The sequence below is a fragment of the Empidonax traillii genome, unplaced genomic scaffold, assembly GCF_003031625.1.
Source record: "Empidonax traillii isolate 1590-97213 ecotype Southwest subspecies unplaced genomic scaffold, ASM303162v1 scaffold405:size801240, whole genome shotgun sequence".
Lineage (NCBI taxonomy): Eukaryota > Metazoa > Chordata > Aves > Passeriformes > Tyrannidae > Empidonax > Empidonax traillii.
Genome location: NW_020955598.1, coordinates 499,536 through 515,941, shown reverse-complemented (window position 1 = coordinate 515,941; position 16,406 = coordinate 499,536).

The following is a 16,406-nucleotide window of genomic DNA, read 5'->3' as shown; positions in this document are numbered from 1 at the left end:
GGCTCCGCTGAATCGCGGCTCCGTGAAGTTTCAGTGGGTTGAGCGGAGGGGAGATGCCACCCTGGCACTGTGCAACAAGTGACCTGGTGCAATGTGACCGTGGCACTCCAGCTCAGGGCTAAAGGGAGCAGCTTGCCTGGGGCTGGCGCTGCTAGAGGGGGAGGATGGCAAAAGGGTTCTGTCAACTTTGTAACTAGGTGAAGTTCTGTGTGTATTTATCCATGTGTGATGCCTGCTTGTTCAAACAGATTCAAGGGAGTATTCCAGGGCAAACATTATTATGGCATGCCTTAAGTGACACATGTCTCCTGCCATCCTCTTGATGCATCTCTTCCTGTATGTCAAGTGAAGGGCAAACAATAAGGGAAAAGACAGAGCACTTGCTTTGCAAAATCTGCGAAGGTTTCACACCACACTAAAACCGTCGATTTGCACAGTGCGTTGTGTTTAAAGGTGATGGATTTGTATTCTTCCCTCCCCACACGGGTTGAGGATTGATTTTGCTAAGCCCCAGGATGACTTTGTGGAATGAATTCAAACACATGGCGAAGAGACTCACATTTTAGGCAGAAATGTTTTCTCATGATCCTATTGATCCTACATCGCCTTGGCAGAATACGCCTCTCCTTGATAAAAACATACAACTGTCTTGGACGTGATGGCTTTAACCTTGACTCCCGCTCTCCTTCACATAGCTCTTCCTTGGAAAGCCAAGCCTGTTTTGAAGGAGGAAGTGCAAAAGTGGAGGAAAGGTTTACACTGATCTCCCAAATACATTTCTTTGCTTTGGACCCAATCTGGCTTTTTGTTCACTGCCAGGAACGATGAAATGTTTTTATCACGTACAGTGGCACCAGCCTTGCATGTGGTCGTGTTTGTATTAAGGCTGTTTACAGAGAAACTGCAGCTTTACCAAGTGCAAGCTGACCACTTCTGTTTGGTGTGATTCTGCACAGTATTTAAATATCTGCTGAATGATCACTGGGGACATTAAACTTCAGTCAATGTCAGACACAGGGTTGTGTGCGATATACGTGAGTTAAGCGGGGACTCTGATTCAGCATTGCTTTTCCAGAACTGAATTATAGCAGTTACTCTTTCATGTTTGTGTTATCTGATCCAACAGTGATAAATAATGTGTCATAACACTGCTTGTAATAGGAGAGCAAACAGGTTTGAGCCAGATATGTAGTCTATGGAGGGAGTATACGTATTAGGCTTTATTTCTGAAAATAGGATTAAAACACAAAACCAGTCCTATAACTAATGATACTGAGTTGGATATTGCCAAATAGGTATTTAAACCCTTAAGAAAGCAGAAGTTCTTTGCTATGAGTTATAGACTGTAACAAATATAAAAAGGAAATCTAATGAAATCTTGAGGTGCCTGGCAGCACTTTAAATTTTCTGAGTCATTAAAAGGGTAAAATCAAACTTGCAATAGGAAAATAAGATCAAAACATGCAAATGTGTTGTGACTGATGTCCTTTAATTCTTTTCTTTCAAAACATTTTGATTTTTCTAGCCCAAACACAATCAGATTCTAACCAAATTCTCTTAAAAGGTTGCTGAACTAAAAATACTATTCCTATTGAGTACAGTTATCATTGTTAAAAACAAAAACCCACCCGAGTTCATCACCCAAACAGATAACACCTGAAAAGCCTAAAGCCTTAGGAGAGATTTTTATGTTTCATTATATCTTTAATTAGAACCTTTAAGTGAGTCAGCCAAAGACACTACAGGGCTAATTTCTTTGCAATGAAATGATCTACTGTAATGTTTATTAAACCATGTTGGAACATAAACTATCAAAGTTACCATACAGTATCAAACCACACACCAATAAAAATGTTGGCACATTCTAAGCATTAGAGGTCCTTTCTCGCTATCCAAGATTCTTGTAACACTTTTACTAATTTAGGGGAAATTTATTGCAATTACCAGCCAATCTAAAATAAGTTGAACCATAAAACCATCCAAATTTGGGTAGATCAAGTCAGACACATAAGTCAGCATCCAGACAAAAGTAATCTCATTTTTAAAGCACTGAACACTTACAGAACTTACATTTCTTTGAGAGAAACTGGAGTATTTAGCTGGGTACTTAAGCATCTAACTTAATACATCCAACTGCAAAGAGATGTGCCAATGTAGAATACCTGTTCCTACACTCTTGAAAGTTATAGCGATCAAATGTAGGATCTGCCAATCATAATTTCCCTTTTTTTTTTGTAGTGTTTTGTTCTCAGATGCAAAAGTAAAATCTGCAGAATTAATTCCATAGTCCAATTACTTTAAAAGGTGTTTACAGAGCCCATGTTTTACTGATACCCTGATGTAACTCAGCTAATTCTTGGAATACTTCTGAAAGGGGAGAACATTAACAACTGCAACAAGGTAATAAGCATAATTGCAGAGACTGGGAATTGATCTGTCTTGAATAGGCATCAAACATTATCAGCTTCAGTGGGAATTTCTGACTAAGCTCAATAAGTTCTGCAAGTGTACATGAAATATACTTTGTGTTTAAGCACTGCTGAAGTCCAGCAGCACCTGAAGTACTTTACATCAGGCCACAATGGGTGTATCTTTTCTTAATTCTTAGCTTATAGTAGAGATTCAGTTTCTTGGGTTGGTTTTTTTTCTGAATCCCAGAAAGTCACTTTATTCATTCCAAAGACGCAGGTTTAGGTTTCCCTCTTACTGTTTTACAAATGAAGCCTCACAACACAGAAATATAAGAGAGGTCCTAAACTCAAATTCCAAAGACAGTTTAAAAAAAATAAATATGAAAAGAAGGTATGTCCTGCCTTAACATTTCCAGGTACCTTTCTGTGAGATCAGCTATTGAGTTACTCCGGCACCACGCGCTTTCACATCAAACACAAGGAGAAAGGCGAAGATGCCTTCCACAGGGCCAGCACCTCAAACAGAAATGAGGTGCAGTACAGTGTCACAGGAGCTCTTTTAAAGCTATTTCACCACCATAATGAGCTTAAGCATCTGATTTAGCCCTATTTACCAACCAGTTTGGTTCACGCAGTGACCGTCTAAAGCAGAGCAGGGACTGACATCGGTCCCAAGGCACGAGCTGCCTCCTGGAGCCTGAGCCCTCCAGGTGAGGCTTTTGCATGAGAAAGAACTTCAGATGAGGTGCACGGACTGTTTGTCTACAAACACATCCCTTCAGTTGTGTCTGAAGTCCTGTTTAATTCAGTAAATGTAGTCTCTGACGGGACGAAACCTGATGGATACGGGAGCACACCCTAGGATTCACAGATAAGGCAAAAGAACCAGGTCTAAATGCTAAACTGTACAAGGTGAAAGAGAGAGTATTTCTCTCTTGGGACAATGTGTGCAATCCAAAGTGTGCTGTTTTCCATCTCCTTCAACAAAACAGCAGCAGACCAGATGGAAGCAGAACACAAGCTGAGTTCAACCCCCAATCACTGCTCTAAAATGTCTGTCATTTTAACAACCAACAATAAGAAGTTTTAAAGTTTTTACAGTATATTATATGCCTGGTACCATTACCTCCCTTTGAATTTTATGAAAGTTCTATAAATGGGTGGAGGGTAAATTGCAATAATTTTCAGCAGCATTTGGCTTCCTATGAAGTTCAAAATAAATGCTTTCAAAACTGTTTGCCTTGATGCTGTATATAGTCAGCTTTCCCCAGCACAAATGCTTGAACAGAAGAAGTGCTTTGCCAAATGTTGGCATGGGGTTTTATATATGGCAGCGTTATGTTTCAAGATGGTTTAATTTAGACAAAGCAGAAATCTTGACCACACATGGCTATCAGAGCTCCTCTGGCACTTTCTCGCAAGAACAGGCTTGTTAGTCATGATGCCTTGGCCAAGTTCCAGATCAGATAGTTTGTCTCCTAAACTTTTAATTGCATGGGCAATCAACTTCACGCCCTTAATTCTTGTGTTGAGTTTTTTATTACCAAAGATATTTAATAGTCTACCATTGTCGTTTCGTATTTACATGAAATAACCCATATTCATCATTCACATTTCAGGAAGATTTCAGTTCTCAAGCACATACATGTATGATAGTAGTGGGTCAACAGAAAAATAAGTATGCACACATGGAAATTCTTGCAAGATGAAACCTCAAGGGCTTCACATGCTTTAGTGGGCCTGAAAAGTGTTGCTAAATATTTTATAAAAAACATTTTTGCACTGATTTCTCAACACTTAAGACACATCTAACTCGCTAGGAAACAGGGAAACAGAACAACCTCAGGATTCACTGCAGATGCAAGTCCCGTTTCAACTTACTTGGCAACCTGTTAAAAGTACTGTAATACTGTTGGCTACCTAAAATAAATGAACCCCAAGTTATTCATCAGTTATGAATAAGAAAAAAGTAATATGCATTTTTGGGTTAAAAAAACAGTTCACAAAGAATACACACAACATAAACTTGAATTCAGTGCTAAATTCCATCTCTGCTCAGCTGTTAAGTTCAACATAAACTTAATAACTTCAAGCTACAAAATTCTAAAAATATGGGCACATAGTTGGAATGCTAAGTAATCCCTAGTAATGGCAGTGAACCATAACTCCTAGCCTAGCTAAAATTCTTTTATGATAAACTGATAATATTTTTTTTTACAACCCTTTTCTAAAAGTACTCTCAAGAGTAGGGCAGTCTGTGTGTTGGTGTGATTTCCATTTTGTCTTGATATTTTCCAGTTAATTCACGAGTTTTGAATAGCAGATTATGAACGGCTTGCAAATGAAAAAAAGCTAAAAATAATGAGCTCACTTTCATAGGTAGAAGTATATTCAAAGAAAGTGGTGATATACAGCGTTTGGTGAAGGCGCATTCCGAAACTGCACAAATCGTGAGCATTTGCAATGCTGGTGGAGAGGAGTGTTCCTTGAAGCTGTTAGGGAGTTTTACAAGAGCCTAGCAGGAAATCTTCCAAAGGCTCAGAAATTCTTGGCACAAGGTATATTTTTACTGGGTGTAAATGAAGAAGAACTCGTACTAACTAAGGATCCACCCCTCTATCCTGGAATTAAATTCATTCAACACATAGAAAAACAGTCCCTAGCACTGACATACATTTATGTAAATGTTAGTCTAAACCCACTATGTAACTCTTACTCTTTACTCAAGAATCATGCTGGGGTTTTTTTTCTACCACTACTATCACAATTTTCTATGCAAAGGAGAAGTATAAAAGGTTGGGATAAAGTCCACAAGTTAGATCAGGATGAATTGTCCAAACAGAACAGGGTGCATGAAAGGATGAAAAAGTAAGGTAACCACATAGACAAATTTAAAGTTCCCTTTAGGAAATGCAGTCTCATAAACTCAGCTGTAGAATAATTTGTAATTTATAATAATCTTGTTTCTAAGCAAGTTGATTTTCCAGAATCTTTAAAAAGAAAAAGAAAAAAGGTTGATATATAAAGCAGTTTCATTTAAAACCACCTATTCAGCTTAATTTGCTACCCTTTTTGCAAGAGTTAAAAATGAAAATGGTAAAAAAATTGGAATAATACTTGGAATTAATCTACTCAGCACAGGAATTACGTACTAGTTATTTGTATATCATAGAGTCTTAAGTTTGCATAGTCTATTTCAGAAATAGCTGATCCTGTAGAACTGAAAGAAGTACTTGTCTTCCAAACCAGGTGTCATGACATGTAAACTAGGAGGTCACTTTATGTAGTTATGCATTTTCATCATTGTCCAATAGCATTACCAACAAAATGCCTAAGGATCATAAAGAGCATATTCAGCAAATTCTTCTACCAGGTTAGGATTATTACAAACAGTCTAATATTTCATTGCTTTCCTCTCAGGCCTTTGAAACTCTGAGTCATTGGTATATGAGTTTTACTTCCAATGGTTTATTTGCATATAAATAAAGTAAATTCTAAAATATCAAGTAACCTATACTGAATGGAAAAAAAGTCCATGTCTCATCAGGTTGCCTGTGGCCAGGAATAGAAAACACATCCCAAAGTCTAACATTAGGCCCTGAATGTGATTTTCCCAGAGTTTGCATAGTTAGTCACGTCTCAGCATTACTGCAGTTCCTCACAAACCTTTTGTAGTAAACTTCCATCAGGTTGGAATAGTAGATGTACACCTTGCCTGCCACGCCACTCACACAGATTTACCACTATTGCTTCTCTCCCGTTCCTATTTGTTCATTTTCTCCTCCTTTTCTGAGTTTGAAGGCTTTCATGAGACGTTTTGCCTCCTGCTACATTTGGGCCGTGGCTTCATTTCTGCTGCCAACATTAGGGCAGCCAAGCCCAGCCAGGTCATGACTGCTGTGAGCAATAGGGTCTGAGTCACCTCTCAGCAGCACTTGGTCACAAGGCAAAGATGCCCTGCAGTGAAGTTCACTGCCACGAGCAGAAAGAAGCAAACTGATGGTGGAGGACCCTACTGCCAGCAGAGCTCCCTGCTCACACACTGCATTGGGTTGGGAAACTGTAGGGGAACACCAAGAAAAGGGAAATAGCCAGCTTTAAAAAAACAACCTGACTTTTTGCCTACAATCACTACAACGTGTTTGCAGGGTAGGCCTATGTCCATGGACCTGCTCTTCTCACGTGCTTGCCTATTTTGGCAATACCTACAGAAAAAGAACCATACTACTGTCTTTGCGACTTTCTCTATAAAATGTTCGTGTTCACTTCTTTTAGAGCAGTCTACTGCCTTCTGGGAACTTGGAGAGTTAATTTCATGTCATTTCCTTAAAACACCTCTTGTCCTAATATGGATGCTGAATTTAATACAAATTACCAACACCCTTGGACAGCATTTTCCAATAAACATACAAAGCAACAAAACCATATGTGATAAGGGAAGTACTGCGCAATGAATTCAGACAAACAATCTTTTGTTGATCACATTAAGACTTTGTTTTCTGTTACAAAATACATAAAAGAAATTCAAATACTCTGATTCGCTAACACTTAATAATGAGACCTTCAGAATTATTTTGACATTCGTTTGCTATCAATCATTTGGCTTTATAGACTTCAGTAGTTTTCAAAAGCAGGAGACACAAATTTTAAAATTTGCCTTACCAACATTAGGACCAGCTGTATCTTGCCTTTACATGTAAGTGGAAATTACACTGATGTAAAAAAAAAAAAAAATTTTCTATCCAATCCTTTTCCACATTAATCTCTGTTTTCCAAATGTCACCAGTTGGGTTCCAAAGTTACAGTGTCAAATAGGGAGTACACATGTCCTGGATTAGGGCAGGAGAGCTGTAAAAAAGGGCATTTTCAAATACAACATTTTCAAACTAATAGATGTATCAAGAAAAAGGCTCGGGATCTCTTATTCACTGTTCATTAAAAATCAGTTGAGGGGTAACTTTTCCATTTAAGCCTACCCTGAATTATAGGGAAAGGTTTCTCAAGTAGTAACACTGAATATTAGAGTTTAACTTCACAGAGTTACCTAAAGTCAATTTTGCTAATATTAATATAGGAATAAGCAAAGACTAAAACAAATAAAAGCTTTTTGAGACATTATGAAAGACTGAGACTAAACATCACATTTTGATACAACAGTAATCTGTCAGAACCTTTCAAATTCCTGATAGGAAGATCTGAAGAAGAAGGTCTGTGGTATTTTATGCAGAAGAACAGATTCATACTATTTATGTTAAGTAGAAGGATGGTCCTAGTCTTCACTGTGGCTTTGGACACTATTGTCATAGGAGCAATGACAGAAATGTCACAGAAGCGATTATTGAAATAAAAATTATGGTTTGACATGTTTCTCACCAATGTGACAGGTTTTCCTGCTGTCATTCATGGAAATTGAACAAGGAATGTAATTTTCCAGTTGCAGGCTTCAGATGTAGATGAGATCTTTCATCTTTTGCTATTTATTGTCTAACACTGTTCAAGAACCAGGACAATTTTAAGAAGGCTTTGAAAAAGGGATACAAGGAAGAATGCTGGATAAAAGAGAAGAGGAAAATTATGGTGTACAACAGAGAAAAACAATGCAAAAGAATTCAAACTAAGAAGGAAATGCTGGTTTTGTTCTGAGTAGCAGAAAACATTGTTAATATTACCACTGTACTCAATCCAGGTAATGTTGCACAACGTGGCAAGGTAAATACAACTGGAAGGGATGCACAGGATTACCTGAACCTGTGCAATAAAACAAAGAAATCTGAATTATTAGAAAACAGCTGAATACTACACAGAAATAGTGGAAGAATAATTATCCCTGCAGCACTCACAATAAAAAATTATGTGCTGTTCAGGAAAGACAGAAAACCAAAAGTGTTGGTCGTGTTAGGAACATGGATCTCAAAAAAAGTGAGCAAAAATTTTGTAAGAAGCTTCAGAACTAATATTTTCAATTGTTAAATCGTTAAGGCTGTGCCAAGAACACACAGGGAATGGAGATAAAACGGAGAAAAAATGGATATTTCCATTTTTCCTTTCCTTCCTCAAAGGCAGAAGGAAAAAGTACAAGTTGCCTAAAATAAAACTTATTTAGATCTTTAAAGTATGTTAAAACAACCACTGAAGGTTTTCAATTTTGTGAGGAAGAAGGGGGTGGAGAAGCAAAACATACTTTAGGTGGCATTTGTATTATGGATAACCTGATTTATGGTGCAAACCCAAAATGGTTACGAGGATATGAATTCTGCAGCTATTACAAGTGTGTGAAGCAAAAGCTCATGCAGAGGCACTCTATACAGTCTCCACCCCAAACTGCTGATGCAACTGGTATATTAAATTGAAGACTTGGCAGAAAATACATTATAGTCTAGTTAGGAATCCAAACAGAACAAATATATCCAGATTTAAGATTAGGTGAGAAACACGGTAAGACAGCTAGCAGCCCCAGATATCCCCATGGCTATCCATAATCTTTAAAGGCTTTAGGGAACAGACTTTAAGGAAAATTAAACAAACACAGACACTCAAAAAAAATGGAAAAAATGCTATTTGCATTTATCAAGAAAAGATAATGTCAGGCTTCCCTGACAGCATTTTCTGTTATTGTAACTGGGGTTTTAGGCAAGGGAGGTATAACTGACTTGATCTATATGATCTTTGGTAAGCATTTGTTATGGTGCCACGAAAGAAATTATTGAAGCTGGAGAAAGTAAAGAATAGTAGTAAATCTGTAAAGAAGACAAGAAACTCATTCATGGGGAAATGAAAAATAGAGCATTAAAGAAAGGACTGTCAGACTGAGGAAAGTTTGATAGGGAAGGTCTTTGTGGATGATGTTTGGAACTGATATCTGATGTTTCACACATAAATGTGCCAGAAACAGGAAGGTGGTGACTACACTGGTTGATTACTCAGTGCTGGAAAACATTGTCAATATTAGGAAACATCACCAGTACTGATGAGTTTCGGGTCACTGTACAGAGAGAACTGTCTGTACTTCAACAATACAAACATGATTAAATTTACCAGCACAGTGTACTGCTGATCATCAATAACAAAAAATCTCTACCCTAAGCCATGAACTATCATTTAGAAACTATTAAGAAGAAAGACCTGCACATACAAGATGGCTATAAGTTGTCAATATGATATATCCATAAAAAAGATAGATGCAGGTCTAGTTTTAGAAGAGGTTATTTTTTTCCAGAATAATCAGGAAAATAACGACGCCAGTTGACAATGCCACTAGCAGATTTTCAGTTGAGAATCTTGTACAGAAGAGAGTCATGAAAACAGGTCCAAAGAAGGATGATGAAGGAGAAGTCTATCTTGAGAGAACAGACCAAAAGATTTTGGCTTATTTTGTTGAACAAAATGACAGCTCAGCAGGACCATAATCACAGCATGTAAATGCATCAGGGAGATAAACACCAGATATGGAAAAACCTAAATTAGCTAAGGACAAAATTGGCATGGGAACAAATGGATATTAACTGGCTGTGAATAAATTTAGGTTGGAAATTAGAAGAAGGTTTCTGATCATTAGAGCAATCAAGACTTCCAGTAGCCTTCCAACTGGAATAGTGGAGGCAAAAAACCTAATTACTTTAAAGATGAAACACAATCAATTTATGAGAGATTTGGTATGACATGCTGCCTACGGGACCAGAAGATTGAGCCTCAATAACCCAGCAACAGCATCCTCCTTGTCTTCACAGAATCACAGAACAGGTCAGGGTGAAAGGGACCACAGTGGATCACCTGGTCCAACCTCTCTGCTCCAGCAGGGTCATCCCAGAGCACACAGCACAGGATTGCATCCAGATGGTTCTGGGATATCTACAGTGAGGGACTCCAAAACCTCTCTGGGCAACCTGTTCCAGTGCATGGCCATGGCACAGTAAAGAAGTTCTTTCTCATGTTCAGGTTGAACTGTTTTTGCATCATTTTTTTCCCACTGCCTCTTGTTCTATTTCCTGGCTCCGTCCTCTTGACACCCACCCTTCAGATATTTACACAGTGCTTCTTTGAAGTCATCTTCAGAAGTCTTTCAGAAGTCTTCTTAAATCTCTTTGACTTCAGCAGAGACAAACCCTGACTCTTGTTCAGAAAGACCAAAATACTCAACCTCAGGAAGTCAAAAGTCTTCCTATTATGGTTGTAGAGGGGCTCGATTGCCTTCACAGCTTCATTAACCTCCTGCTAAGAGACCCACGCAGGCAGTGACAAATTAGTCTCACTTTGCCTAGTCCAAAACATCATTCTGACTCCTCATAGAGCTGAGCTCTACAGTTTGAATACTCCCTCTGCCAGCTTCCTTATCAACTCTCCCACTCAGCTGAACTCGTAGTTTTGCTTCATATAAAACCTTAATAATCAGAGGAAATGTATTTCCCCCATGCAGATAAACTCAGTGGTTCACGCTGGAAACATTGAAGCTTTTCACCAGCTTGTATTCATGTTCCTGCAAGCAGGCACTGAGGGTTTGAAACCACCAGCTGTGTTAACACTGTGTAGCAGTGAGCTTAAATTTATTTCAATAACAGACAAAGTGTGTGTGCATGAGGATCTAAACTAGAATCCATCAGATCTAGGAGGGATATTTTCCCTGGCCTCAGCAGAGCCAGGACACAGCTTTTTCTCCATATGACCACCAGCTCGCTTTTCCCTCCTGCGCTCCAAAACAAAATGCAATGGTTATTATTTAGAGCATATGGTGTTGAACAAGAGAATGGGTTCTCTGTTTTGCAGTCCCAGTCAGGAAAAAAGTACTGAACTCACTTTGGACTGTTCTCTTTGAAGGGAATCACAGAACCACGTCTTTGAGTCAGTCCTACGTCCCTTCTAGTAAAAGACTGAGTCAGAAAATTATTTTGGGGTTGATTCAGGCTCATGAAACTACTTCAGGATCTGATTGCTGGGGTTCCTATCCCATGTCAGGTCACGATGGCTGTGATTTGCATCCCACAATGTATCAGGCTGACGGATGTCCATGAACACTCCATCACAGTTTGATAATATCCTTACAGTCTTGCAGCTCTTGGCTGTTGGCAGTTGCTCACTGCAGTTTACTGAGCATCTCTCCGCTACTCAGATTTCAGAATTTCAGGAGTCACGCCAACAAAGAGTTTCCAAATAGGTGAGATCACTGGATATTGGCTAAAGAAAGATATGGGAAAGCATATCACTAAATTTACTGAGCAGGGAAATAGGGTGATGGCTTGATGAGTTAAGTACTTTTTCCTGCCAGTACACAAAAAATGAATGCTTATTTCCAAAGTGTTTTATAGTTGTCAAAGAGTAACTGAATTTCACTGCATTTTCCTCAAATAGTCACTGACAAATATCAGAAATAAAATTTCAAATGAAATTCCAAGTAATTAACTCAGACTCATTAATCATCACAGAAAAAAACTTTTATTTGGGTTGTTGCACATGTATTCTGTGTATTTGCTAAGCACCAAGCAAAGCAATTCTAAGTGAATTTACAAACATGAGTATTTACTATTTCTTCTTGCTCACAAACATGCTCAAGTTCCATCCTGTATAGGTGTCAGCTGTAGAATTAGAGAGTAGTGGTTTACTGAAGTGGCCAACCAGACATGATGGACACAGACTAGAGAGAGCCAAAGTTTGTCAGATGGCTAAGGTGTGTGTCCATAGTGTGCCCATGGACAATTGCAATTGGCTGAAGAATTGAAAATATAAAACACAGGAATAGTAAGGGTTTTACTGACTTTTTTACAGCTCTATTCTCAAGGAAATAGAATTCTTGGCTTACACTACTGTATAGGATTATTTTTCAACTACGATGAGTTTGATGTCTGAATGGTGCCTTCAATATATCACTGCCAGCAGGCTGTCTTTGTTTGCTGATCTTTCTTGCTAAATCAAGGTTTCTGAAAACTGAAATCCCACCCAGCCTTTCAGAAGACAAGAAAGTAGTTACTTCACTGCACATTCCTTTGGACGGGAGTCTGCAAGGAGCACAAAAGAAACATTTACTCTCATCTACAAGAAAAAACTTAGCGCTGTTCATTTTCTCACTGTGATACTTATATAACACATTCTGACTTATGTTTTATTTTGAAACCATTGAGATGATGGCTGGACTGTATTCTCACTTCAGCTGACAATTAAATACACACCTCTCAAAGACCTGCTAATACTTTACAGAATACTCTGTGTTTACTAGTCAGAGACAATTAAGTGTTCAAATTTTTTCATGGGTTTCTTTGATTCTTTCTAGCTGACACTTCTTGAAAAGCAACGAAATTACTGCTTAAGGGTTCAACTACACTTGTCATTTGTTTCTCCTCAATAAAATCATTTTCATAAAGGAAAAATAAATGTATTACAGTCGTTACACTTAATTTTACTCTGACTTATATTTTCAGGTTCTCACTAATTAATAGGAGAAGCATTTATTTAGTGTATCTGGTTACCATTTGTTTCTCTCCAGCTTTAGTTTTAGGCAGTCTATCAGAATTTGTGTTTATGGGCAGCAAAATTATTTCTAAAATATAAGAAGTGTAATTTCCAGAGGAAATCTGTTGCAGATTTCTGTCCTGTGTCACCTTCTTATTAATACTTAAGCACTGGCAGAGGACCAAGGCAGTATGTAATCATGAACCGTAAAATTCATTTATGAAGATGCTGCTCTATGTTCATCTACTCCCCATCCAGTGAAATCCTAAAGTCCTGGTTCCACTAAAATCTGTGATAAAGATACCATTAACTTCGGTGCAATTGGGATATTGTTGAGAATCTTTCACAGTGGGAATCACTGTTCCTTGCCTCAAAGTAGTCTTGAGAGGGATGTCTTCATTCTGTGAACACAGAGAAAGAGCTGGTGTAGAAGTAGGCAAAATTTTACTTTGAAGGTTTGTAACTGTTTACTCTCCATTTGTACGTGGTGCATGCAAGTTCTGTCCAGTAACTTTCTGGATCCAGGAGTAACCTCCAAAGTTTATGGCAGTCTCTCCGTGGTTAAGTTCTTGCTTTGCCACTGCCACAGATTTACTACAGGAACTTGTACAAGGCACTTATTGTCAATGTGCCTCCATCAATGACAGAGGAATAAAAGCACTTCCATCATCCCAGGAGGTTCCAGATGTATTAAAACATATAGAAACACATGTTTATCCAGTTAAGGGGACTACTTTGCTTTTAATGCCTCAGCCAATTTTTTTATTCTTATAGAAAGTCATTTTAAAAAGCTTTTAAATTTGAATCCAAGCTTTTTGCCAGATTTCACACAGAAGTTATGGTGTAACAGCATGCTACAGGATTCAGTGCCATCCACAGAACTGAACTGGTATGTGACTTGAAAGAGGGATAACACAATCCCAAATACAAGAGGTTTCTATTCAAAATATGGAAAGAGGCATTTTCAAGACAATTAAGGCATTTTAGTCTGCATAACTACATTCAGGTGAAACACGGCAATTTAAGATTAATACCTTTATGTTACCTGGTGCACATCCTTGCCCATGTGATTCTTGGTTTATTATGGTGTGAAAAGCAGCCGTGAGAGGGGACCTGCCAGTTGAGGCAGCAGCGAGACACACACGGCCCCAGCTGCTGGAGCACTTCCACAGGAGAGGGAATGTGCCAAAGGCATCCTAGATGTCACTCTGGTCACCAGCTGCTTTAACAGCTGGTATAAATCTCAGCCTGCCCCACGGGCAGAGGATGCATACATTCGCTTCCACCCTCTTTTCTCAAGCTATGTTAGGAAAGGCAGTTTCAGCAAAACCTGCTGCTAAAGGCCATTGCTTTTGCGTTAAGGGGATCCCAGTTTTGAACGCAGTTCTTTGTCATTGGACTGTGTCAGCTGTAGGCTACTGCTTGTACAGTCCCACACCAGCTCTCTGGGGAAGATCACCAATCTCTCGAAAGAGTTAAAAAGGAAAGATGTGACACTTGGTCCTCAATTCCCTAGGGATTCCTATTTAGGAAGGTAAATGAGTCATTAGTCTTTTTTCCTCATTATGCTGCACTTCCTTTAGAGCTATTACTACTAATGATACCAAAAATTATCACTAGTGCATCTTATAGATGGAAAACAGACTTAAAATCAAATAGATCTTGAGCTGAGTGGAATAGATCACTGTAAGCTGCTGAGCTATACCTCACCCTGACATCTGCAGAGACCCTTTTAGTCCAAGGGATGATACAGATGTAATTAGAAGAGAACCTGATGGAAGATATTAGAAATGTTAGAAATATATATGTATTTATTAGAAATATATAATTATATATATAATATAGATAATATATGAGAAATAACAGCTAAATAACATAATGTCATGGATTAATTTGGAGAAGCTATTTAGGAATAAAAGAATGGGTTTTCTTTCACTAAGTGCTGAAATACAGAACATGCTAAAGACATACAGACACCATTAAACCCAATCATTTTAAGAGAAAGCAAGAAGAACGACCAGAGGGCACTGCTGCTGGCTAGGTATTTGTTAATTTTTCATGTGAATTTATTGCATATGTAAGTGATTGAATTAGTAGCACTGACAGGAACCCAGGCACAGTAAAAGCTTCCTGCTACTGACACAGCACTGCTGGAGCTGTGCACTCCTGACCATTAGCGATCCCGCTGCCGGAGCCCCGAGCTCCAGGCGGAGGCTGCGGAGCACACGGGAACGGGACCGAGCGAGGCGTCCGTCCCTGGCAAAGAACAGGATGAGACCACCACACTTTTTTAGATTAATGACCTCCTTTGGGCTCTGATGCCAGGCTCCAGGGGAGAAGGTCCACTGCGAGCTCATATCATGCTACCAAAATACTGCAAGGTAAGTTTGGGGGAGAAAAAAAAGACATTAAGAGGATTTTGTGTTTTGTGGTAGAGGGGTTAGAAACAGGCATCTTGCAGGAGAGACTGTAAGGTACAGGAATCAGAATGATTTCCCACCTTTGAGAAAAGAGGGGCATTTCCAGACACTAAGAGGCTGAGCAGTGAAATCTGGATCTTCTGTCAGTGAGCAGTAGATTGCTTCAGAACAGTGAGGCTTTGAGAGCAAACCAGGGGAATGCAAATTGCATATCTAATAATTTAAACATGCAAGTGTATTGCCAAATACTACCATCTAAAAGGAATATAGATATCATGGCTGCTATGAAGTCCTTAGGGAAGCTCATAAGCCTTTGGGAACCCTTTCCTCCTTCCCTGCAACGTATTAACCTTTTGACCACATCGGTGCTTAGATCTGCATAAAGAAATTGTACCCACAGACAGTTACAGTTGGGAAGCAGTGGGAACAACACCGTGCAAAACATCAGGGATGCAGAATGTTTTGTGAATTCTGTATCAAAACCTCATAGCCAAGAATAGATACAGATCTAAAAAAAAAAAAAAAAAAAAAAAAAGGTATTTCAGATGTATTATGAATGTGCAGAGGAGCAGCCACAGGGAAACGTTTCATTGCTGTTTTCCTGTAGCGTCAGATTGTGACAACTTATAAGAACATAATATGACCCTTTCCTAAGAGTAACACGGCTGGATTTAATGGTGCTGCTAATGGAGTAAGATTTTTCTTGGAGTATGGGTGCCATAAACCAGCCCTCACTCACCACTTCCTGTTTACTTGTGGTTTATTCTCTAGAGCAATCATGTATTTCTCTCACTGGAAACTTCTGCTTGTTACCAAAAAAAAAAAGAAAATCATTGCTTAAGATTTTCCATTTTATATCATTCATCCTTATGGAGGGATTTCTTTTCAAGTCAATTGTTTGACATGTAGAAGAGTGAATGAATTAACTGTTCTTTGATTAGAGTGGTACTCTGCTCTACTCTGCTGAGTGGTAGCACCTCACTTAACATATTCTTTTTCAGGAAGTCTAGACAGCCTCTTCTAAAATTTCATGTACGTATCATTTGTAATTCATATGGACAATTTTAGTCACTTAGTAAAGTTGCTTCAATATTTTCTGTTTTATTGAAAGTTATTTCATTGCTGCAAGCAAGGTATT